The sequence below is a fragment of the Sarcophilus harrisii genome, chromosome 1, assembly GCF_902635505.1.
Source record: "Sarcophilus harrisii chromosome 1, mSarHar1.11, whole genome shotgun sequence".
NCBI classification, from domain to species: domain Eukaryota; kingdom Metazoa; phylum Chordata; class Mammalia; order Dasyuromorphia; family Dasyuridae; genus Sarcophilus; species Sarcophilus harrisii.
In genome coordinates this window covers 314,363,422-314,388,885 of record NC_045426.1, presented here as the reverse complement: position 1 = coordinate 314,388,885, position 25,464 = coordinate 314,363,422, and the positions used below count along the sequence as shown (strand labels likewise).

The following is a 25,464-nucleotide window of genomic DNA, read 5'->3' as shown; positions in this document are numbered from 1 at the left end:
TCCTGACTTCCCTACTTTTCAGTATTATCCTTGTTTTATTGATATCTGCCATTTACTAATCTGTGAATGTGTTACACACTTGAATATAAGCTTCTTGAGGGCAAGGATTGATTCAATTTTCTTTACTTCCCCATGGATTTATCCAATGCCTGGCTCATAACAGATGCTTAATAAATATTTTTTTATTGATTGATTTCCCCTTGATGATCTGTACTGCATGGACGCAGTACTTGATCAGACTGTCTCTTTATTGCAGCAACTTAGCACATAGGAGGTGCTTAATGAAAACTAACATTATGACAATGCCTAGAGTATTGGACTTGGAGACAGAAGACAAGTATTTGAATCCTATCTCAGACACTTAATAGCTGTGGGGTCATGGGAAATTCACTTAATTTTGGAAAGAACCTCAAACTATAATATTAGGATAATAATGCTAATAATAATGGGAAAGTGCTTTGCAAACCTTAAAGTACCATGTTAATGTGAACTCTTGTTACTGATTTTTGTCAATATAAACTTGAGGAAGAGAAAGTAAAAGGCATGGGGTGAGGTGGGGAAAGTATTTTTTACCAGTAAGGGAGCATGTGTATGCAATGTGATCAAGCTATATTGTTTTCATTGCTATTCCTGATTTATGAAGAACTTATGTTCCTGAAAAGTTTATCAATCAAAGTTCATGTATGAAATTCTATCTTATACATATTAGGAGAACTTGGCATTTCAAGTAATACTATTCATATGCTTTGATTAAAGGAACTTGCTATTAGGTATATAACCTCCAATATTCAAAGGCAAAAGGAAAAATATATGCCAAAATATAACTATTAGTACTTCTGTGGTAGCAAAGTAGTGAGAATAAAGTTAGTGGCCATTTTTTGAGGAATGTCTGAACACATTATGCTTATGAGTACAATGGAATATTGTAGCATAAGAAACAATGAATATGAGGAATTTAGAATATTAGAAAGATTTGTATGAAGTAAGCAAAACCAAGGAAACTATATATATCATGGCTATGATAATTATAAACAAAAAAGAAGAATAAAATAAAGCCAAACATTATGCAATTATAATAACAAATCTTAGGCCTAGAGAAAAGATGAAGAAATATACTATTTTCTTTCCACTGGGGAGTTGGGGGACAATGGATGTCAAATGCTGAATGCATCACCACATGTAGTTACTGAGTTGATTGGTTTTGCCAACTATTCATTTTGTTATGAGAGAAGGCTCATTGATATATGTGTGTTACATCCATAAATGGCTTATTTAAAAACAAAGTCTATCAATAGAATTTTTTAAAGCAATCTTCTAGTGAATTCTCCTTTAATGTTACTAATTCACTCTCTGCCTCCTCCTGGTTTATCTCTTTTGGCAATACTGAATTTTTTTTTTTTACATATTGGGTTGGATAAAAGGGAGAATACGAGATATCTTTTTATATGAATGAGGCTTCTATTTTTCTTCTCTGTAGTTTTTATCTTTAGCTCATCTCAACTGGATTCAGATTTCTCAAAGAAACAGAAAAAGTACCTCTGAAAAAATCTAAAAACTAAGCAGAGATGGTTCCATTTCTCAGATTTGCTGAAGGCTTTGATCTAAACATGAAAGGACCTCCAATATCTGCAAGAGGAATTCTTATATGTCTATGTTCTTGGGACTGGATATTCTCTGAGTCACTTTAATACTGCCCCTGTGTACTACCTATTAGTAATGGTGAATGGAATGAGATTAGGTAAAATCAGGACCATAGACAGAGGCCAGTGCATATATAAATAGGTATGGCTGAGAAGATTAAAATACCTGGAATTCCTGAGTCAAATGCAGCACTGGTTTCAATTTTATTCATTTTAATTCAAGAAGCATTTCTCAAATACCTATTCATATTATGTTGGGTCTTGGGTACAGATTAAATTTGCATAGTCCCAGCACAAAAGTTAAGTATGATTGTGAATTTGTGTGTTTATGTATACACATATGTATATTATAACAATTAAGTGCAATATAAAATACAGTGTGATGAGGAAACTGAGGCCCAGAGAGTTTAAATCACTTACTTATAGCCTAGTGTCAATAATGGGCATAATGATATTTAAGGTTAAATACTTCAGTTCCTCAGTTTCTTATAGGACATGATTTTTAATCTTTACACTTTCCTGAATATGCTTTTTTGAATTCTTGGTAGTTCTTAAATTTTGGCTCCCAGAACTAGAAGGACTACTTCAAATGTGGTCTAACCAATACAGAGAATATAATTGCTACTTCCCTTTATTTGTTCATCCATTGCTTATGATTATATCTATCTGTCTGTCTCTCAGTCTCTTTTCTGCAGAATGCTGTTGTCTCTCATGAATCTTATGACTAATCCCACTAGTGTTCTCCCTCACCTCATATTTGTACAGTCTTTTTTATTTTTGCCTCTCAGGCACTGATTGAACTTGAAATTCATTCTAAACTTCAGATTTTTTATTCATGAACTATAGCCTATCTATTTTTCCTATTCTGTACTTGTAGAGTCAATTTTTTGAACCTAAGTAAAAACTTTATACTTATTAATATTAGATTTTGCTTTATTACATTGTGGGTTAACTAGGTGACACAGTGATAGAGTGCTGGGCACTTAAGAAGATTCATCTTCCTGAGTTCACATGTGGCCTCAGACATTTAATAGCTATGTGTTCCTAGGCAAGTCATTTAGCCCTGTTTGCCTCAGTTCCTCATTTGTAAAAAAAAGGCAAATCATTTGAGTATTTTTGCCAATAAAACACGAAATGGCATCAACGAAGCTTTGGACATAACTGAAATGACTGAACATTATATTACATCTAAGCAATGGTCCTTTTTGATTTACCATTTGTCTCTTTAAAAAAGCCCTTTTTTATTGTATTAATATTTATAGTCACCTTTACCTTATTCTAGGTTTTAGTCTTCCTGATACTATTGCCCCATATTTTAGCCTGTTGTTTCTATATTCAAATTGTATTTTCCCATATCTCTCAGCTTTGTGAGATTTGCTGAGCATGTTTTCTGTGCATCAATCCAAATAAGTGATAAAAAATATGGAATAGAACAATGCCATAGATGCTTGAGGTATTTCCTAAAAGAGATTTCTCTGTTAATCCATTAATTATCACTTTCGTGGTCAGATGATTCACTAGACTCAAAACATTCATCTCCATGTCCTGTTTTTCAGTCTGTACTTCTCCACCTTATTCATAGGAATCGCATTAAGAGACTTTGTAGAATGCTTTGCTAAAATTCAGGTATACCACATCTATTATATTCCTCTGATCAGTCAGCCTAGTAAGTGTATTGAAAAAGAAAATTAGGTTAGTCTGACTTGATTTGTTCTTAATGAACCCATGCTTTCCCAAAGTGAACGCCACATCCCTTTCTAAGTGCTCACAAACTATTTCCTTAATAGTGAGTTCCAGAATTTTGCCAGGAATCAGAGTTAAGTTTACTAACCTATAATTTGGAGAATTCACTTCTTATTTTTTATTGGGATGTTTCCTGTTTTGATATTTTATTTGAAGCTTCCATTTTTTTTAAAGTGCTCACACTTCTTTATTCTTCTCTAGACTTTTTTTCTGACTCTACAGACATTTTTATCCCTCAAATTTTCAGCCTCATTTTATATGATGTCTTCCTACATTAGATTGTAAACTCTTTGAGAACAAATGGCCTTTCATTTTGTTTGTATTTGTTTTGCTAGCACTTAATACATTGTCTAGAATATAGTAAGTACTGAATAAATTCATCTTGACTTGATTTTCCCTGCTGCACCTCCCATGATTTTAACCCTGCTACCCTTCTATGTGATTAACAAAAAAACAATTAAAAAACAAAAAAAAGAAAAACCCAAAACTATTGACCCTCTAATCCAGGGGTCCTCAAACTTTTTAAATAGGGGGCCAGTTCACTGTCCCTCAGACTGTTGGAGGGTCGGACCATAGTAAAAACAAAAACTTTGTTTTGTGGGCTTTTAAATAAAGAAACTTCATAGCCCTGGGTGAGGGGGATAAATGTCCTCAGCTGCTGCATCTGGCCTGCGGGCTGTAGTTTGAGGACCCCTGCTCCCATCCACAGATCCTGCCCCAGCCTATAATATTCTAGATTAGTTCATCCAGGACTGATGCCTCACTGATGGCAGTCAAATATTCTCTTATGCCTCTTCTTTTATTTGTATTAAAGTTTCCTATTAATTGAATTTGTTCAATACACACACTCATGAGGATAATCTCCTTTGGTAGAGAAGCAAGAGAGGAGTTAAATAGTTCTACCTTCTCTATGTCATTCCATCTCACATATTCTTAGCAATGATCCTGTTTGATCTTTCCCTTGCTTTGAAAAAAAGCCCTTTTTTGTTGCAGTTAACATTCATGGCAAGATTTATCTCATTCTAAGCTTTACTATTCCTGACATTATCTCTATGTCACTTTTCTATTTTTTTTTTTTTTGTTTTTTTTCCCTGACTTTCATCTTTTCTATATTTTTCTTTTTAAAATCTCAGTTGGTCAGTGAATTACACCTTTGATGCCAAATCATCCTCTTTAGGATACCCTTTTTCTTCCTGATTGGAATCATTTGTGCTTATGTCATCAGAAATTTATTTTACTGTATTTCTCATTCTTTTTGAGTTGATTTCTTCTGGACAATCTTAGCCTGTGGGATCCCACTTATCCTTTCTTTGACTTCTTTGATATCTGTTCTCTTAAAAGTCTTGAATGAAACAGTTACATTTTCCTAATGTCCCAGTCTCTTCTATTACAGCTTCTGACTAATCTTTATTGGTCCTAATTATATCCAAAATGAGCATCCCCTTTCCTCCTTTATCTTTAAAAAACAAGCTAATCACTCCTCAGTTCCTGTGATTTTGATAAAGAAATCTAGTCAATATATAGCTAATTGAAGTTTCCTTTCTCTCTACCCCATCATTGATATATATAGTTCCCTTGCACCAGCTTTGTGATCTGCTTATAGAACTCGTCCTTTTCCTCCTTCTGGCATAGAGAATATGGAATATACTTTCACTCTCTTCTTTCTTTTTTCATTGATTTACCATACTCTTCTAATGCTTCTCTCCAGTTAACAGATTTTTATGAAAGGAATATGTCTTTTATTTTTTCCAAAGTTATTCCACTATTCCTTTGTATCCATTCAGTTCTTTTTTAATAAGGAATAACAACTGTACATTGATACATTCAAATTGTGGATAATACACATACACATACTTACATACACACACACACACATTGTTTCTGATGTGAATTTAACTCATTGCCTTGAGATTTATTATTTGATTTATTATCCATTTTCCTACTGATTTATTTCAGTGATATTAGGTTTAGCAGTCATATGTGGGTCATTTTTACCTTTCTTATACATTTGCTGTTTGAAGCTTTTTAGATCAGGTTTTTAAATCTCAAAGTAAAATATTCCTGACACGTCTCTAGTCAAGAGCCCACCATTCCTATAACTCAAATGCTGACCCAGAAAGCTAATTAATTCCCTTCTTCTGATAGCAAGTATTCATTTCCTGTATCCTCCCTCCTTTCCTAAAACCCCTACCTTCAGTTAATATCAGCAGTGAAATCTCTCTCAGGTCTTTGTTTTTCTATCTATCTGTTTTCTCATGAGAACATCATGAAAAAGGAACTGATGAGCAATGGATAGAACAGAAAGTTTAAGTAAGACATGATCCCTGCTCTCATGGATTTTTGTAGTGCAGTGGGATGTGGGTTGAGGTGAGGAAATATGACACATACAAACTACACTTAAAATTAATCCATAGTGGATCTAGGAAATACATTCTTTTGTTGATGGTGTTCTTAAGGGAATTGGGGGTTGTGACTTGCCCATGATCACATAGCTAGTAAATCTCTGAGGTTGTATTTGAACTCAGATCTTTTGTCTTCAGGGTGGATGTTCTATCTACTGAAGTGCTTAGCTGCCCTTTGGTGAAATTTGGAGATTTTTGCTGAGAAGGCAGATGACAGATAATGAGGTTAATGTTGTTCATGCTTCATTTTCTTTTTTTTTTAAGCTTTTTTATTTTCAAAACATATGCATGGATATTTTGACAACATTGACCTTTGCATATATAACCTTGTGTTTCAGATTTTTCTCTTCCTTCCCCTCTACCTCCTCCCTTAGATCATCTTTCATTTTCAAAAGGGATCAATGACATTATGGGATAATATCTTGACTTGGGCATGGCCTTTAAGATTAGATAGAAGGTAATTCTCAACCTCAGGAAATGTAAAGGGATGATCAGTGAAGGCAAAAAGCCTGGTGCTTTGTGATTTGAGTAGAGGATGGAAAGATTGGGAGTGGGAATAATATCTTAAGTCTAGAAGAACAGGAGAAAATTAAGGGAAAGAAGAATTTTAGTTGAGGAAAATTAGGACATGGAAGTTGGTAAGAAACTTATACTAAAGAAAGATATGGGCTCAGATAATGAAATCTAGTTAGAGAGATCCACCAAGACTGAATTCTGACTTTCTCTAGGGCACTTGTATTACCTAAGCAGTAGTTTATTCCCTGTCTTTAGTGCAGAGTCTATAGAGCAGGAAAGGAATCTCTGGGGCCTCCTAAGAGACTTAAGTTTTTCAGGTAGGTTGGTAAGGAGGTCAAGAATTGAAGTTGTATTCTCTAGAATATAACTGCAACCAATTCTTTGACTCATCCTATTGGCAATGGAAGTGGATGCAAGATCCAGCAGCTATTTTTTTTATCTTTCTTTTAAAAATTTCTTTTGTTATTTATTTAAAATAAAAACATCCATACATTTCCATATATAAATAAACAAAATATAAGACATCCTTTTATTTTTAAATTTTGAGTTCTAGATTCTCTTCCTACTTCCTGCCCTTCCTCTATTCACTGAGAAGGCAAGCAATGTGCTATGAGTTTTATATGTGAAATCATGTAAAACATATGTCCATATTAGCCGTATCAAAAAAGCCCTCCAAAGTGAGAACATTATACTTAGATTTGCACTCAGAATTCATCAGTGCTCCCTCTGAAAATGGAAAGCATTTTTTTCAACATGAGTCCTTTGGAATTATCTTGGATTATTGTATCAATCAGAGGAGCCAAGTCTTTTGCAGTTGACCATCATTACAATATTGCTACCAATGTTCAGACTACTACCTTGGGACCAGACTTAAGAAGATCCTCTTATCCTGGGTGCCTTTTCTACTTATTTTCTAGTTAAAGTTATGTATCATGCCAAATGTTTTTGACCCAGTCTTTCATTTCCGTTTCAATATTAATGAGGCTACCTTGGGGCAGGGGTGAAGGGGTGCAGTAGGGGATAGGAGATTACTTTGAAAATTGCACACCTCATTTTGTTTTTCTTTCAAGGATACACAACTTCTTTTTCTGGTCAGGTGGATACACTCCTCATCAGGCTTGTTCTTAGCATGGGGAACTCATGGACAGAATCAAATAACAATTTCCAAACTATATCTTCTTCTTGGAACATGGCCTAGCCCCTGGGTTCTGATAGGTGAGGTTCATCTTATTTTGCCCCATACCAGGTTTCCAGGCTCTCTCTTTCCTAGCCATTTCCAAACTATGGTGCTATGTTTGTACCTCGTCCTTTTTCTTGCTCCCTTTTACATGTGGTATTCCCTATTGGAATACTAGCTCCTTGAATGCAAAAACTGTTTTGTTTGTACTTTTATCCCCAGGTTTTGTTTGTTTCTAGCATGCTGCCTGGCAAATTGCAAGGCTTAATCAATATTTTTCATTTACTCAATCAGGTGGTTGGGCAATCAGGTCACCTTAGCCCCTGTGGACATATTTGTGTTCATGTCCCTAGGCAGATGAGGGTACCTGGATATGATATTTTAGTGGGAGTGAGAGAGAGAAGGTATGTTAAGCAAGGATTATGCATCTACTTAGATGGAAAAGCCTGCATGGAGTACCAGAGCTGCCAACTCCAGAGATTAGAGTTTGCAGCTTAGTTGAGCCAAGGAAAATGTGGTATAATAATGCCATCATTATCTGTATTGGAATCTCTGCCCTGGCAGATGCAGCACCAAGTCTTGCTATATCAGGTTCAAGTTCATTCTCCAGAGAGTGTTGTTTTTTATAGATTTGACATCAAAGGGCACAGAGCATGTGTCTCTTTAATGTGCAGGCATTATCAGGACTGCAGGGTGCTGGAGGGCAGATTATCAGGAAATGAATAATTCAGAAAATGGGAAACTGGCCTGAAGAGTAAACTTGTTTTCTATGGCCAGGCAGGGCCCAGGACAGGGCAGGGCAGGAAAAAGTGAAACATGTTTAATCTGTCTATAGATGTGATCAAATACACAGGAGAGAAACTCCTCAAAATCACTTCTCTTTGCAACCAAGTCTTACTCATAAAGCTTCTCCAAAGGATTCACTTCTGTTGTCAAGGTTGGTCCTTCCCAGAGCAAAGTAGGTAGTTAATGTGCCTGTTGTGGCTCAAAGGACTTCACAAGACCTTCCTCCAAATTATCCTGGGTACTAGCCATTTCCAGAGCCCCATATCACATCATTAGAAATAAATTACTTTGGATTAAGGCATTAAGGATAAGGATAAGGATCCTTATCCAATGGATAAGGATTGATGGTTCTCTAAAAATGTAAAAATTTTATGAGGTGTTAACTATGGAACTGGGTACATACCTTCATCATGAAATCTCATTCATGATGTATGTATGTATGAATCAATACCTAGATTGAATGTATGTTCCTGGATGGTAGTGGTTGTTTCATTAGTTGTATTTGTATTTCTAGCACAATGCCTGCATAGTAAGCACTAAAATGCTTGTTGATTGATTCAGTGCACTGGAAAAAGCAAAAGATTTACTAGAGATGCTACATAAAAAGGCATGCTTACATAGTCCCACATCTCAGCAATCCTCAGGACTAGAGGATTTATGTTTTTTGAGGGGAGTAGATGGGACTCAGAATTTGGAAGTCCACATATAAAGTGTCTTCCAGGTATGCTTCATTCTCCCCCATCTTAGAACAAGGCTGTGGGAGTGTGAATTCAATTAACCAATTATTACAGTCATTTACTTCTCTGAGAGTGGGTCTTAGAACCATTATCTAATTCAAGTTTTGAGACCCAGAGCAGAAGTCCATTGCCAAAGAGCAATGATGGGATTATAGTGATTTAGTAAAAATTGTATTGGACTTGGAATCAGAGGGGACCTGCATTCAGATCTTGCCTCTAACTCTCACTAGCTGTGTGACTTTGGGAGTATCCCTTTAACCTCTGAATCTGTTTCCTTTTTTTTTTTTTTTTTTTTTTTTTTTAATAAAATGGAGATACAGCTCTAGAATCTATTTCGCGGCACTGTTGCAAGTATTCAGTGACATACTGTATGTAAGGTGTTTTGTAAACCTTCAAACCCCAAATAAATTTCAGCAAATATTACTACTATAATAACAATATGTTAATATAACTACAATACTAACATATTTATATAGCATTTTAAAGTTTGAAAAAGCCTTTCCTCACAACCATCTTATAAGTTAGACAATTTTGTCTTATTTAATATCAATTGAGCCCTCCCTGCTGCGGAGTAACTCTTTTTCTTTACCTGATTATCTCTTTATTACACTTCCCACAATACTATTTCAAACTTTTTTTCTCTTCTTCTGTTCCCTGTGTCAGACCTTCCCTCTTTCTTTTGGTGGATGATTTCCTCTATTATTTTACTGAGAAAAAAAAAAACATCCATAGTGAATTCCTTTTTCTCCCCTACTCCACATGTCAAACCACCTCTATATCATCTTCCATTCTCAAATGTTATAATCTTTGAGAAAGAGGTAGTCCTTTTCCTTACCAAGACTAATCCCTTTCCTTGTATTCTTGACCTCCTCATTTTCTCCTTTGAAAGTATAGACCCCACAGACTCTCTCTTTGTCATCTTCAATCTTTTCTTCAAGAACTTTCCCCCTTGCTATCTACAAACATATTTAAGTTTTTCTCATCTGTAGAAATGCATCACTTACCTCTTCTAGTCCTTCAAGCTTTGATCTCTTCTCTCTTTTATAGCAAATTCCTAGAAAGAATTGTTTGTACTTGTAGTTTACGTGTCTTCTACTATAATTCACTTCTCAACCTTTTCAAGTCTAGCATTGACAGAAACAAATTCCCTTAAGGCTTCCAACAATTGCCTAACTGATAATTCTTTTGACCTTTTTTGTTTAATTTATTAAAAATTATATATGTATAACACATTACAATAATTTCCTAATACTTCTCATATCACTTTCCCTTAGGAAGAAAAAACCAACAAATAAGTGAAACCCTTTAATACAGTCACTGCAATTGAAAAAGTATGCAATATTCCACACTCACAATATATTAATTCTTCAATGAGAGAAATAATAACAGCAACTCATATTTATGTAACAATTTAATGGGGATTTTTTGGATTTAATTTTTGAATAATATTTTATTTTTCCTATGCAAAATAATTTTAAGATTCATTTTTTAAATTTTTGAATTCTAAATTCTCTATCTTTTTCCTTCCCCTCCCTTTTTTCTGAGACAGAAAGCAATTTAATATACATTATACATGTGGAATTGTGCAAAACATAATTCCATATTATGTTATTGTTAATATTAGTCAGCCTGTAAAAAAAAAACACAAAAAAAACATTAAAATAGAGTAAAAATATTATGCTTTGATCTGCATTCAGTTTCCGTCAGTTCTTTCTCTTGAAGTGGATAGTATTTTTCACCATAAGTCCTGTGGAACTGATCACTGTATTGCTAAGAATAGCTAAGCTACTCACAGTTGATCATCATACAAATATTATCCTTACTATGTACAATCCTCTTGGTTCTGCTTACTTCACTTTTCATTAGTTCACGTAAAGTTGTCCAGGTTTTTCTGAATAATCCTGCTCATCATTTCTTATAACACAATAATATTCCATTACAATCAAATACTACAACATTTTCAGCCATTCCTTGATTGATGGATATCTCCTTAATTTCTAATTCCTTGCCACCATATAAAAGTAGATGTGAATATTTTGCATTATTAATACTTTATTATGTAAGACCTTTCTGTGGTTGACTTCTGATGATTTTTGCATACTTCTCCTACTTTGGACCTTCCTGCACTATTTAACACTGTTTGAACATCACCTTTTTTGTACATTTTCTTGGCTTCTGTAATTCTGCTCTTTCCTCATTTTTGTCCTTTTCTGATAACTCTTCAGTCTCCTATGCTGGATCAACATCCACTTTCTGCCCACTGAATGAGTATATGTTCTATGTCCTTATCTCTTGCTTGTATATTCATTTGTTGGCATAATTTGCACGAAGTAGCATAAATCCTGGCCCATAAATACTCCTATCCTCCTCTTCCCCTCCATCTCATTTTCTCTGTATCCCCTCACAATTTCTCTGTCTCTGTCTATCTTATGAGATCATGCAAAACAAGTTTAATCCCTTTTTCACATGACAGCCTTTCAGGTATTTAAAGAGAACTTTCACATCCTCAGATATAGAATGGCATTGAAGCTCTTGCTGGTGACTATGGAGGAATGACCCATGGTTCCCTTCCTGTGGGATGAAATGAACTTTACCTATTGGCCCTTAATCAATAAAATTATGTTCTTTTTGGAACATATTTTTTAGCATAATAGAAAACTCTAAAAAGGTTAAAAATGGAAGTTTCTCAGGAATAGTAAGAGTGTGGTATCTTACTAGAAGGGAAGAGGCCCAAGGGATCCAGCACCTATGGAGTATAATTGCATAAGTAAAATTATAGGAGAATCTGGGAGGGTATCTCTGCTACTCTAAAAAACCTGTAATATCTAGCTTATAAGAGTTTTAGTCATAATTTTGTGATCTTTGGATTTTACCCCACTGTTCACTGTTAATTATGTAAATTAACAAATCCTGAGGAAACATTGAAGGGTGTGAATTAATTTGGACTGAGGATGGTAAACATTTCCCCCTGCTGCCATCAGAAAAGTGAATGAATACAGCTTTACTTGAAGTTAGGGGTGATATGTTGGATCATATAGTTAGTTTTTGCATAAAACTATGTACTTATCAATGCTAGAACTTCTTGGGTACTATGACAAGAAAGATAAAACTCAGGGGGAAAGGGATGAGATGGTGTGTCAATCCTTTTTGGCAATGAAACTCTATCCCTGGGAACAAAGAGGTCAAACCCAAACTAGTCTTCCTTCCCTCTAAAAGATAAAGCCTGAAATTATCTCAAGTAAAGGTCATTTTAGATTGTGTGAAGGGATTAGGCCAAAGATTAAAGGAATAGCTGCAACAATTGAGAAGCAATATGGTTCAGTAAAGAAAGTGTCAAACCTTATGTCAATAAGATCTGGCTGGTTGTGAATCTCATCTATTACACAGGCTATTTATATGACTCTGTATATAATAATATACTTGAATAATATTCAAATAAACTTCACTTTTTTGAATGTCAGTTTTGTTATTTGTAAAATTGAAACAATATCTGTGGTTCCTACCCCAAATACTTGTTGAAAAGATATGAGAAAATTTACATAAAGTGCTTTCTAAATCTTAAAGTTTTGTGTATATGTAATCTCAGTTACTATTGATAGAAGAGATATTTTGAAGAAATAGCCTAAATGACAAAACTGCATTTGAATAGGAAGATTTTCAAAAAATATCAGTTTAAACATTTTCTTTTCTTTAAATTATGGGTCATTGAAAAAATGAGGATTTCACTGACAGATACATGAGACTTGTGAAGGTGTGTGTGTTTCCAGGAAGATAATGAGTTTGATTTTGGATATGATGAATATCAAGTGTTAGTAAGAAATCAATCCAGCTGAAAATGTTAGTCTAGAAATGTGAAGGTTGCACAATAGTTTTCCATTTTCTTCTTGGGTTCATTTTATAGTTTAATCTTTAAGGTTAAGTGACTTGCCCAGGATTACACAGTATGAACCTTCCTGGTTCCAGGTCGTGCCACCTAGCTGCCCAGAAAATTATAGAATTAGAAAGTGCAATGACAAAAAAAGAATTTTTAGTAGACTTTTGGTGGTCAACAACATGGAACACAGCAGAGACATGAGGAGGGATGAAGAACGGGAAAAGACTTTTGGACAGTGATTAGGCAGATACTCTTGCTTGAATTGGGAGAATAGAATATCAAGAGAATGATGGTGATCAAAACCAACATGTAGATATCAAAGAAGCAGAGGCAGCAGCCCCTTTCTCTGAGTTTTTGTTTCCTCCCAGAATCTGCATTTTAAGGAAATCACTGAAGCCTTTATTCCACTCTGAGTTTTTTTCTGATTCTCAGAACTTTTTCTACTACTCTCATCCACGTCCTCTCAAACCTCAACACAGCATATTGGGTATGCTATAGACCTTTCTCATTTTTATCATTATCATGAGGGTACCAGTAGAATAGTTGGGTCAACTACCTACCAATCATAGCTGTTGTCACATGGCCAGCACTTTTTCTTTTCTTGTCACAAGTTATTTCATGAAATCCTTTCCCCATGTTCTCTGGAATTTCTCATTGGTTTTATGTTATAGCCTCCACACATACTCACATTGTGCCTTTCCATTTTCTTCTATGTGGTGTGTTCATTTTTAGTTCTTCAGAGGTATAGAGTTGTAAAATAATTATTCTCATATGATAAATGTAAACTTCACATTTTGCAAAATCATTCTTCTTATCATTTCTCTCCATCCTCATATATATTTTGCACAGATTTCTCATCTTCCTCTTCCTTCCTTCCTTCCTCTCTTTCCTTCCTTCCATCCTTCCTTCCTTCCTCTCTTTCCTTCCTTCCATCCTTTCTTATTTCCTTCCTTCTTAAGATCCTTTGAGAATTTTCTGCCAAGAGACCTTCCCTAGGATATTTTTTCCATTAAAGTAATTTCATGACCATTTTAATGATTTAAAAGAGAGAGGAAATGGATTAATGCCATTTCTTTTGAATCTTATGGTTCATAATGAAAGAAGTGTTTGTGAAAAATAAGATATGCTTACCTTTTGGCCCAATCCCAAGCATTTGGCAAAATTTAACAGACACAAGAGATCTGAGTATGACTGGATTCCTTTAATCCTAATTGAATCCTCCAAGTCTTTGGCTTTCCATTGGGGAAAGCTCATCTAAAGACAGTATTGTTGACAATATTCCAAACATCAATAATTGAATCTGAAAGACATTTTCCTAATCGATTATTTTTTTCAACTGATTTAGATTAAAGAGTAAAAAATATAATCTACTATTTAGACCCAAAGCTCCATCTGCTTCTTCTGTGACTTCTGGGAGGCTGGAGCCCAATTATGGCTGCTTTATCAATTTTTAATAATCTACTCATGATAATGCAAACACAGGGCATGATTATACCAACATCAACTTCTGTTTCAGTGCTTCCATTTCCATTTATAATTAATAAGTCACTCAGAACCCCTGAGAAGAACAAAAGGAGGCCTAGAGATATGGGAGATTGTTGGTGATGCATATGTAGTTTTTACATAAAGTGAAAAGTCATTCATATAACATGAAAACCACATATTCAAATATTCACAGCCTACTCCTAACTTCTGAGACTTAGGCTGCTTTCTTTTCTGATAGAAGAAGCAGGAAAATCCTCAGCACTACTATCAAACAGACCGTAGTTAGCTTAGTTGGGGACCAGTTCTCAGTAGTCTCAGCTATGACCCTTCCCATTTGACAAACTGGATCTGGTACTCAGTTTCTTTTTTGTTAGAAACAGACACAAACAGACAAGTCAACTATTTAGGGGTCTCAGGATAGGAAAATCCAGGGTATGTTTTCCCATCTAGTATTAATGGTAGATAAGAAATTTAGGAATAGGAATGTAGGAAAATTGGGTGAGGGATCCCAGAAACTCAAGGCAAAGAATTCTGAGGTTTACATGATTCTGTTCAGATACATCAATTAAGAAACCACAGAGTTTTGATCTGAAACAGCTTGTTTTAGTTTTGCTGAAACAACTGTTTAGAACAGCAATTATTGGAGGTTTCCATCATCCTGGTTCTTATAGCCCAAGAATGGAGAACATCTGGCCTACGGGCCTTATATGGTTGACAAGATAGATCATTTGTTGAGGCCACTACAGGTTTTGATGAGGTGAGAGCCGGAAATAACAACTTCCTACTGCTTGAATTCTATAAATTGATGATTTTAAATAGCCTGCGAATGGTATAAATATCCAAATGACCCTTGGCAGAAAAAATGGTTTTCCACCCCTGTTATAGGCAAAGCTCTAATTGGCCCCAATAGCTTTTCCATCTCTGCCATTTGTTAGATTGTCACTTACACTTATTATCATTGTACAGTAGATATTTTTGTTTTGCTTTGTTTTTTATTTTTAAAAAATTTGACATACATGGACATATTTACCTGCTATTGAGTATGTGGAAACTGAAAGTTTAGAAATTTTCTGATTCTTAGTCTTAAAAAATGCAAGCTCTTGAGACTCTTTTCTCATAGGTAAAACCCCTCAAAGCAAAGTGAATCACATTTGCCTTCCAAGCAATGGCTAACTAGCCCCTCAGTTCAAACCAAAATCAACCACTAATACTAATAGCAACTCAAGCACACTGTGTTGTTTAGAATAATAAATTAGACATGCCTAGCATAGCAAAAACTATGACAGTTTGAGAACTGGTACACGTTTTCATTTTGATGAACTGAAGTCAAGTGCTTCTAGGAACAGCCATCGTCTGTCCGTAAGTCCCTACCCCCACCCTATGTTTTCAGTTGTATTGCATTTTCAGGCCAACAAAGGCATTGGTTGCTACTTCCATAAAAGATTTTCACTTTCCAAGATCTTATCTGATAGAGATGCAACACCATATAGACAAACTGGACATGGAGTCTGGACATGTGGATTCAAACTCCAGCTTTGTGGCTTATTAGCCGCATGGAGTTAGAGAAATCATTTAATTTCTTGGTATTTTCATCTGTTAATTTAAAAGATTTGACAATAATGCTTGCAGTATGAACCCCATAGAGTTGTTTTGGGATTCAGGTAATATAACATGCAAAGCACAAAAGTATGCAAATTGTAAATAATAATAATAAATAATTGTATCAATTATAACTGATGTTTTGAATCTATTAGCTTTGATAGGAACTGAGGTTGCAGAAAATCTTCAGGTGCTTGATTACTTACTCAGATGTTTAATCATCTCCATTGCCTTACCCCTTCATCTCTTTACTCTTGATTATATGCTTAGCTTCGCCCCTCTTAATTCCTAATAGCTGATGGAACCAGGACCATGAGGAAAGTTTAGAACATAATTAAGGTAGGCTGGTATCTGATGATTATTGTTAGACTTCTTGACAGAGAAGAGATATAGTAAATATCAGGAGGATACAATTATAATTTTGGCCAAAACAGACTGGTATCACAATCCAGGTGAACAGATCAGATACATTATCTGAGATTTGGGACAAGACAGGTGGTCTCAGACAGGATGCAAATTTTGAGTACTCATTGCTGTGTTTAGGCTATGGAAGTTTGTCCTGGCCAATGGGTTACAAATCAGAAATAGATTTTGAATATGAAAGCTAGCTTTAAAATTCAGGAACTTGGAACAGACAGGAATTAGTATAAGGGAAACTAAGTGGATTGTGGACAGTGGATAGAGTACTAGTGCTGAAACCATGAAGATTCATCTTTGTGAGTTCAAATTTGACCTCAGACACTTATTAGCTGTGTGACCCTGAGAAAATCACTTAACCCTGTTTGCCTCAGTCTCCTCATCTGTAAAATGGGCTGGAGAAGAAAATGGCAAACTATTCTAGTATCTTTACCAAAAAGAAACCCCAAAAAACAAATGTGGTCAGAGCACAATTGAAATGACTAAAAATAATAAAGAACAAATGCAAAAGGAATGAGTGTACAGAGAACAGAAGCCTAATGAGATTAATCAGAGTACTGATTACCTATTGAGGATTGGATACTAATATAAAGAATGAAACAATCTCTAATGGTAAGGGACAAACACTCTAAAGGGGCAAAGAAATGCACATTTAACTATATATAATATATATATATATAATATAAATATAATATATATATAATTATATATAATCATATAAATTTAAAGTGAATAAAGATAGGCATAAAGTAGTTAAATACAAGTAATTCGAGAGGAAGTATATTAGCAATTGGGAGGGGGAATTAGGAAAGCTTCATTTTAGAAGATGGTTACCTGCACCAAGGAAGTGAGAGATTTCATGAGATGAAAGTAAGGAGGAAATGCATGCAGTAATGCAGAACAGCCAGTGAAAAGATACCAAGACAGATGGAGTGTTATCTGTGAGGAACTGAGAGAAGATTTGTTTTGGCTTGTGATGTATGAAAAGCCTAAGAGACATAATTTCTGTGTAATTAATCATTTTATTAATTTTGGCTACTGAATAATTAATAAAAGGATGGTCATTTAGCTTTTTCTCATAAACCAAGACAAATCTTGGGGTCTCTAAATGCTTAAAAAAAGACTTTGGAAAAGGGACTGTATCTGAGGCTGGAAATCAGCTCTTAATGGTTAACAACCAGTGAAGGAGTGAGCATATTAATAAGGAGGTGGGCATAAAGTCTTCAACTCCTGCAGAGAGCATGACTTAATCAATGAGACTCAGCCTCTTCCAGCAACTAGGGCAAAACAATCCATTTCTACCCCGACTTTACTGATTGGGTTTCCCCTTCATAAGCTGTTATCCAAAATTCTAATGGAAGGCTCCAAGGACAGATGGAGCTTATTTCCTAAGGGTAAGATATTGCTTATACTGGATTCTATTCATAAGGTCTTCTAGTTGGGTGGAGTCCTACCAAAATTGAAAAGCATGTTCCCTGAGGATTTGGGCAATCTCATTTATCAGCAGTGTCCTTCAGCTGCTGACTGAATAAGCTACAAAGGACTTATTTTTAAATGAAGAAATGGAAAAGGAAAATCTTTAACTCAATATTTGGTTATTAATTTAAGAGAGAAATAAATAAATAATAATTTCTCTCAGGCTGGATTACAGAGTACAGGAAGGGAGAGTAATGTCCAATGAGACTGGAAAGATAGTTTGAGGTCAAGTTGTTTAGGGCTTTAATGAAATAGGCAAATTGCAATAAGAGGTGGGCAAGACTACAAAACAGGGCAAGAAGAAATGCATGATTAAACTACAGATTGTATTTGAGAGTCCAAGAGATCAGCAAAAGCAATGAATATTTGAAAGACAGCAAAAGTTCAAATTGGCTGAGTATGAGAAATCAAGGATCAATAAGACAGGTAGATAAGGAACAGGGATTGTAAGCCAAAGGCCAGGTAGGGACTAAGGCTGCAACACTAACCAACCTGACTTTCCATGAAGAATCAAGTTTCTGAGCAGTGGCTCTTTGTCTTGTGCTAGACTGGATGCCCAGATGAAAGTGGGACCATTCCCACTGGTAAGGACAAGCTGATGAATCTGAACATAATAAAAGAAAGAAAGGAGCAGACTTTCTCCAGGATTAATAAATTTGATTTTGCCTTGATTTTCCACCCTGTGCTTTGTTTTGTCTTCTGGTGTTTGTGTCTTTTTTTTTAAGTTCTAATTGCCTAGCTGACTTCTAAAATATCTTCCTTGCTTTTAGCAAGGAACAATTTGAAAAATTGTTTCCCACTGACCTTACCCATAAAGTCTCTTGATGATCATTTTTAAGCATTCACATAGGGAATAGATTAATTTCTCTTGAAATTCTTCAAAATAAAATGAGAAAGTGTGACTTTTGCTGTTTGTGCCTTATTTCCAACTGCTCTGCCTAATCCTGACCTCTTCACTACTCTTTTCTCCAATAACTGTCTGATCCACAAAAATCTTGAAATTTGTATCCAACTTTCTTAAATCTATCTACTAAGCAGAAATTTGGATCATCTTTCATGGTCCTGGTTAGTTGTGGATATTCATAACTCACTCTCATTCATGTGGTCCAGGGAGACCAATGCTAGAACCAATGCTAATTTTCCTGTTCCCTTTAAAAAAAAATCTTCCTTCTAGGAAATAAACAGTGTAGGCAGAGGAGGTGGCAATTAAGAACAAAATGATATTCATTTTGTTCATTTCAGGTAATTATTACCAACAAAAACAATAGGCAGTTCTACTAAAGGGCAAGATCATGAAATTATGAAACAATGAATGGTATCCACCAGAGAAAAATAGCAGATGTAAGTCTGATCACAGTGATCACATTACTGAAAAGGACTCCCAAACCATTTCCTAAATGTTGTACTTATTTGACTTTTTAAAGAAAGTTTATCTTATGACCATTCTGGAGAATATTTAGCACATTAGCCAAGGCTATATTTCTTTTGGCAGGCAGCCTTTGGCCTTCCCAGTAAGACAATCCAAGGTCTACATATGCCACTGAAGTCTAGGAAATTGATGTGTATTGGAAATTTCCAGTTCCTATTCACATCTTTGCCCCTCGATTGATCAAAATCCTTTTGAGTTTTAAATTTCTCTGTAGAAAAGTTAATTACCAAAAGAAGTCCAGGCATCCAGTTGGAGCCAATACCTTTCTTCTTATTCTTCTTATCAATTCAAGAATCTCAAAAGGTTTCCCTATTGAGGAAAGCATATCCTTTAGGGATGTAAGAAAGGACCACAACATCTATTTCAAGGTCATGAAGTCTAATTGTCATATGTCCCAGATTTCCTGTGATCATCCCATGACCTTGGAAGCAATTCTTCATCTACTTCAGGAATATTTTAAAACATATTGTCAAGGGGATGTGCAGTACTCAGTGTCTCCAGACCATCAACAATAAGACTTTTCTCATTCAGGGCATGGACTTAGCATGGGAAGAACATTATCCTGCAGCAATATCTTTCTCTTGTACTTCAGCTGTCCTTCTAATATAGATGCCACGAAAGTCTCAACTAGTTCTTTATGAATTTCAGTTTTCCCCAATTGGAATCAAAATCTCTCCTACAATTGGTTGACCCAATTCCAAATTAATTAATTATATACTCAGAAAAACTTGCAAATTCCAAGATGGTGCTAACATTGGCTGGATTGATGATATCCATGAATTGTGTCCCCTAAAAGACTGCTTGTAATTGATGACTAAAAGGTTTAAGAAAATCCAACACTTGACTTGAAATCATGAGATAAGGCGTGATACAATAAGCAGCATATAACTTTAGAAAACTGATTCAAAACAGATCAGAATCCTACTGCTGGGAGTTTTTCAGACATTATTCCAAAATCACAGATCTTGACCATATGTATATGTGTGTATGTATAAAAATACATATATATCCATGCATATAAAAATATATATATATATACAATATAGAAATAAATACAGAATAATCAGATTATATATACAGATATTTGCAGAAATATATATAGAATGAACAGATTATATGCAGATAGATAAAGAATAGCCAGATTATATATACATATGTGTTTTTAGAGACACAGAATAAGCAGATTATATTTACATGTGTGTATATATATATTATTTCTATATCTTATTCTATGAGATCTATATTTTATATTTGCTTATTCCATATCTATTTCTATATGTGTGTATATATACACATATTTATATATAATACACACATGAAATTTGCTTAATATAAAATTATTTTTCTACATTTTAGTAGGACCAAGCCTGTGAGATTATTGGTGTAAGGGTACAAGGAACCCCAGTGAAGAAACTTCCCCTACCACACAGCTACTGAATTCTAATTCTGCCACTTTGACTATCTCTATGATCTCAAGCACATTATGTGACTTCTCTGGATCTTAGCTTTCTCACCTTTAAATTAAGACAGTTGGGCTAGATAACTTCTAAGGTCCTTAGGGAGCTAAATCTATTGTCCCATGATTCTTGAGCTGACCAAGTTTTAAATAATCAATTCATGGGTTACTCCTTTTAGAGAATGTATTCATGTTTTTCACAGGGACTTTCAATGTCTTAACATAAAAGGGAAATTTTTGAATCTTGAAATATAAGTTGCCAGGGGGGAGGAAAGGCTGTAGATCTATTTTAAGCTCTTTGTTTTAAGATGAGAAAACTGAGGTCCAGGGAAATAATATGACTTTCTTAAGATCACAGATCAAATTAATGGCATAGCCAGAACTAGAACCTCAGTCCCTAGAAGTTTAATCCAAAGCTCTTTCTACTACATGACATATTTTCCAATCAGATCTTCCAGGGAAAATGTTTAAAAGGAAAGAATGTCTTCTTTTTAAACTAACATCCCCATTAAATCACATTACAGATATGAAAGCTACTGATTTAGTTAGGTTGACTGAATTAATAAGTTGTGTATTTTGTTCATTTAAAATAGTACAAGTAGCTAGTATTGTATGGAATTCATTATGGCTGCTCATGTTTATGGGGCCCTTTCTATTAAAAACTCCAAAAAAGTTGCTGCAACTGCTCTCAAATATGGATTTCTCATTTTATAAAAATATTTTATTTTTCCAATTATATGTAAAGACTTTTTAAAAATTTGAACTCCAAATTTTCTCACTTCCTCCCCTTAACCTTTTATAAAAGGGAATAATTTTAAGTAGATTATATATGTATAATCATGAAAACATTTTCATATTAGTTTTGTGAAAGAATAAATAAACCAAAAGAAAAAAAAAACAAAAAAGATAAAGAAAGTTAAAATCGTATACTTTGATTTGCATTTAGACTCCATCACTTCTTTCTCTGAAGATAGAATTTTCCATCATGTCCTTTGGAATTGTCTTAGATCACTATGTTGCTAAGAAGAGCTAGGTTATTTTTAGCTGATTGTTGCACAAAGTTGCTGTTACTGTATACAATGTTCTCTTAATTCTGTTTACTTCATTTTGTATCAGCTCATGTAAGTCCTGTTTTTTTTTTTGAAATCTGCCTGTTCATCATTCTTATTTTTAAAAAATGATAGCTTTTTATTTTCAAAATATATGCAAAGATACTTTTTAACATTCTCTCTTGCAAAACCTTATGTTCCAAATTTTTTCTCCCTGCCTTCTCCCCACTCTCTCCCTTAGACGGCAAGCAATCCAATACATGTTAAACATGTGCAATTCTTCTATATATATTTCCACAATTACCATGCTGCACAATAAAAATCAGAGAAAAGAAAACAAAAAGCAAACAAATAAAAAAAATTTACAGTGAAAATACTATATTATGATTTACATTCAGTACCCACAGATCTCTTTCTGTATACAAATGGTTTTCTCCATCACAAATCTATTGGAATTGACCTGAAACACCTCATAGTTGAAAAGAGCCAAGTCCATCAGAATTGATTATTCCATAATTTTGTTGTTGCTATGTACAATGTTCTCTTAGTTCTACTCACTTTGTTTGGCATCAATTCATGCAATCTCTCCAGGCTTTTCTGAAATTATCCTGAAGATTGTTTCCTATGGAACAGTTATATTTCCATAACATTCATGTATCATAACTTATTCAGCCATTTTCCTATTTTTTATTTATGATAGCTTTTTATTTACAAGTTATATGCATGGGTAATTTTACAGCATTGACAATTGCCAAACTTTTTGTTCCAATTTTTCCCCTCCTTCTCCCCACCCCCTTCCCCAGATGGAAGGTTGACCAATACATGCTAAATATGCTAAAGTATAAATTAAATACAATATTAGTATACATGTCCAAACAGTTATTTTGCTGTTCAAAAAGAATCGGACTTTGAAATAGTGTACCATTAGCCTGTGAAGGAAATCAAAAATGCAGGAGGACAAATGTAGAGGGATTCGGAATTCTACATAATGGTTCTTAGTCATCTCCCAGAGTTCTTTTGCTGGGTGTAGCTGGTTCAGTTCATTACTGCTCCATTGGAACTGATTTGGTTCATCTCATTGTTGAAGAGGGCCACTTCCATCAGAATTGATCATCATATAGTAGTGTTGTTGAAGTGTGTAATGATCTCCTGATCCTGCTCATTTCACTCAGCATCAGTCTATGTAAGTCTCTCCAGGCCTTTCTGAAATCATCCTGTTGGATATTTCTTACAGAACAATAATATTCCATAATATTCATATACCACAATTTATTCAGCCATTCTCCAGTTTATGGGCATCCATTCAGTTTCTAGTTACTGGTCACTACAAAGAGACCTGCCACAAACATTCTTGCACATGCAGGTCTCTTTCCCTCCTTTATAATCTCTTTGGGATATAAGCCCAGTAGTAACACTGCTGGATCAAAGGGTATGCACAGTTTGATAACTTTTTGAGCATAGTTCCAAATTGCTCTCCAGAAAGCCATTCTCCAATTGATGGGCATGCACTCAATTTCAAGTTTCTTGCCACTTCAAAAAGGGCAGTTACAAACTTTTTTGAACATGTGAATCTTTCCCCCCTTTTTATGATCTCTTTGTAATATAAGCCCAGTAGAGACACTACTGAATCAGTTTGAAAGCCCTTTGGGCATAATTCCATATTGCTTTCCAGAATGGTTGGATTAGTTCACAACTCCACCAACAATGTATTAGTATCCCTCTCCCCCCCCCCCCATTTTCCCACATCCCCTTCAACATTTATCATTATCTTTTCTTGTCATCTTAGCCAACCTGAGAAGTATGTAGTGGTACTTCAAGTTGTCTTAATTTGCATTTCCCTGATCAATAGTGATTTAGAGCATTTTTTCATATGACTAGAAATGGTTTTAATTTCTTCATTTGAAAATTGTCTGTTCACATTCTTTGACCATTTGTCAATTGGAGACTGACTTGTATTCTTATAAATTTGAGTCAGTTCTCTATATATTTTAGAAATGAAGCCTTTGTCAGAACCCTTGGTTGTAAAAATTTCCCCCAGTTTTCTCCTTCATCATTCTTATTTCTCCTACTACTGATCTCTTATGTGAGCAAGGCAAATGCAAGCTTTCTGCTGCCATAGGTAGTTGAATCTGACAAAGTGCTAGAACTGCATCATCAGGAGATTATTGTTATTTGTGTGGTTGTAATTTAGACTTTTCATCCCACTCTAGATAAGAAAAACTATAAATCAAAGATCTTATTCTATATCTTTCAAATGTACAAAGTGTTATGCTAGGTGGTATGGGATATAGAGGGAAAATATAGTCTTGCCCTCAAGAAGCTTAAATAATTTAATTATTTGGGGAAGTGATCCAGAGATAAAAAAGTATAATACAAATTATTATATGATAATTGCATGAGAGGTACAGACATTTTCATTGGAAAATGAAAAGAACATGTCTTTGTGACTTACTACCTGTAGGTGTTAAATCACTTAACTGAAATTAGTCTCAGTTTCTCCCTCTGTAGAATGAGAACCTTGAACCAAATAGCTTCAAACCTTCTTCCTCCGACTGGAAGTATAATACAAGACTTCTTGAAGGGAGGGTCAAGTGTGCTGGATCTTGAAATATGCATAGAATTTTAACAGTTTAAGATAACTAAGAGTACCAGAAAATCCTACATCAGGAAGTAGTGTGAGCAAAGTCACAGAGGCAAGAAAGGACAAGAGGGACAATAGAAATCATCATGTATATGACTTATCATGTTATAATATAGGAGAAAAAATACCGTCCTCAATCTTCCCAAATTGCTGCCCTCTATCACTTTCAAATCAACTCTGGCCTTGTTTCAAAAGCCATTCTTAGAAACTGGTAATCAAATGCAAATTAAGACAACTCTAAGATACCACTACACACCTGTCAGATTGGCTAAGATGACAGGAAAAAATAATGATGATTGTTGGAGGGGATGTGGGAAAACTGGGACATTGATTCATTGTTTGGTGGAGTTGTGAACGAATCCAACCATTTTGGAGAGTAGTTTGGAACTATGCTCAAAAAGTTATCAAACTGTGCATACCCTTTGATCCAGCAGTGTTACTACTGGGATTATATCCCAAAGAGATTATAAAGAAGGGAAAGGGACCTGTATGTGCACGAATGTTTGTGGCAGCCCTTTTTGTAGTGGCTAGAAACTGGAAACTGAATGGATGTCCATCAGTTGGAGAATGGCTGAATAAATTGTGGTATATGAAAATTATGGAATATTACTGTTCTGTAAGAAATGACCAACAGGATGATTTCAGAAAGGCCTGGAGAGACTTACACGAACTGATGCTGAGTGAAATGAGCAGGACCAGGAGATCATTATATACTTCAACAACAATACTATATGATGACCAGTTCTGATGGACCAGGCCATCCTCAGCAACGAGATCAACCAAATCATTTCTAATGGAGCAGTAATGAACTGAACTAGCTATACCCAGAAAAAGAACTCTGGGAGATGACTAAAAACCATTACATTGAATTCCCAATCCCTATATTTATGCACACCTGCATTTTTGATTTCCTTCACAAGCTAATTGTACAATAATTCAGAGTCTGATTCTTTTTGTACAGCAAAATAATGTTTTGGTCATGTATACTTATTGTGTATCTAAGTTATATTTTAATATATTTAACATCTACTGGTCAT

At 34.8% G+C, this 25,464-nt stretch overlaps 1 protein-coding gene across 1 annotated transcript in view; it reads left to right on the top strand.

The window, feature by feature from the left end:
- The window catches only part of HS3ST2 (heparan sulfate-glucosamine 3-sulfotransferase 2), a 139,277-nt gene that overhangs the window by 31,570 nt on the left and 82,243 nt on the right, over positions 1-25,464 (top strand). The gene's annotated exons all lie outside the window — the stretch shown is intronic.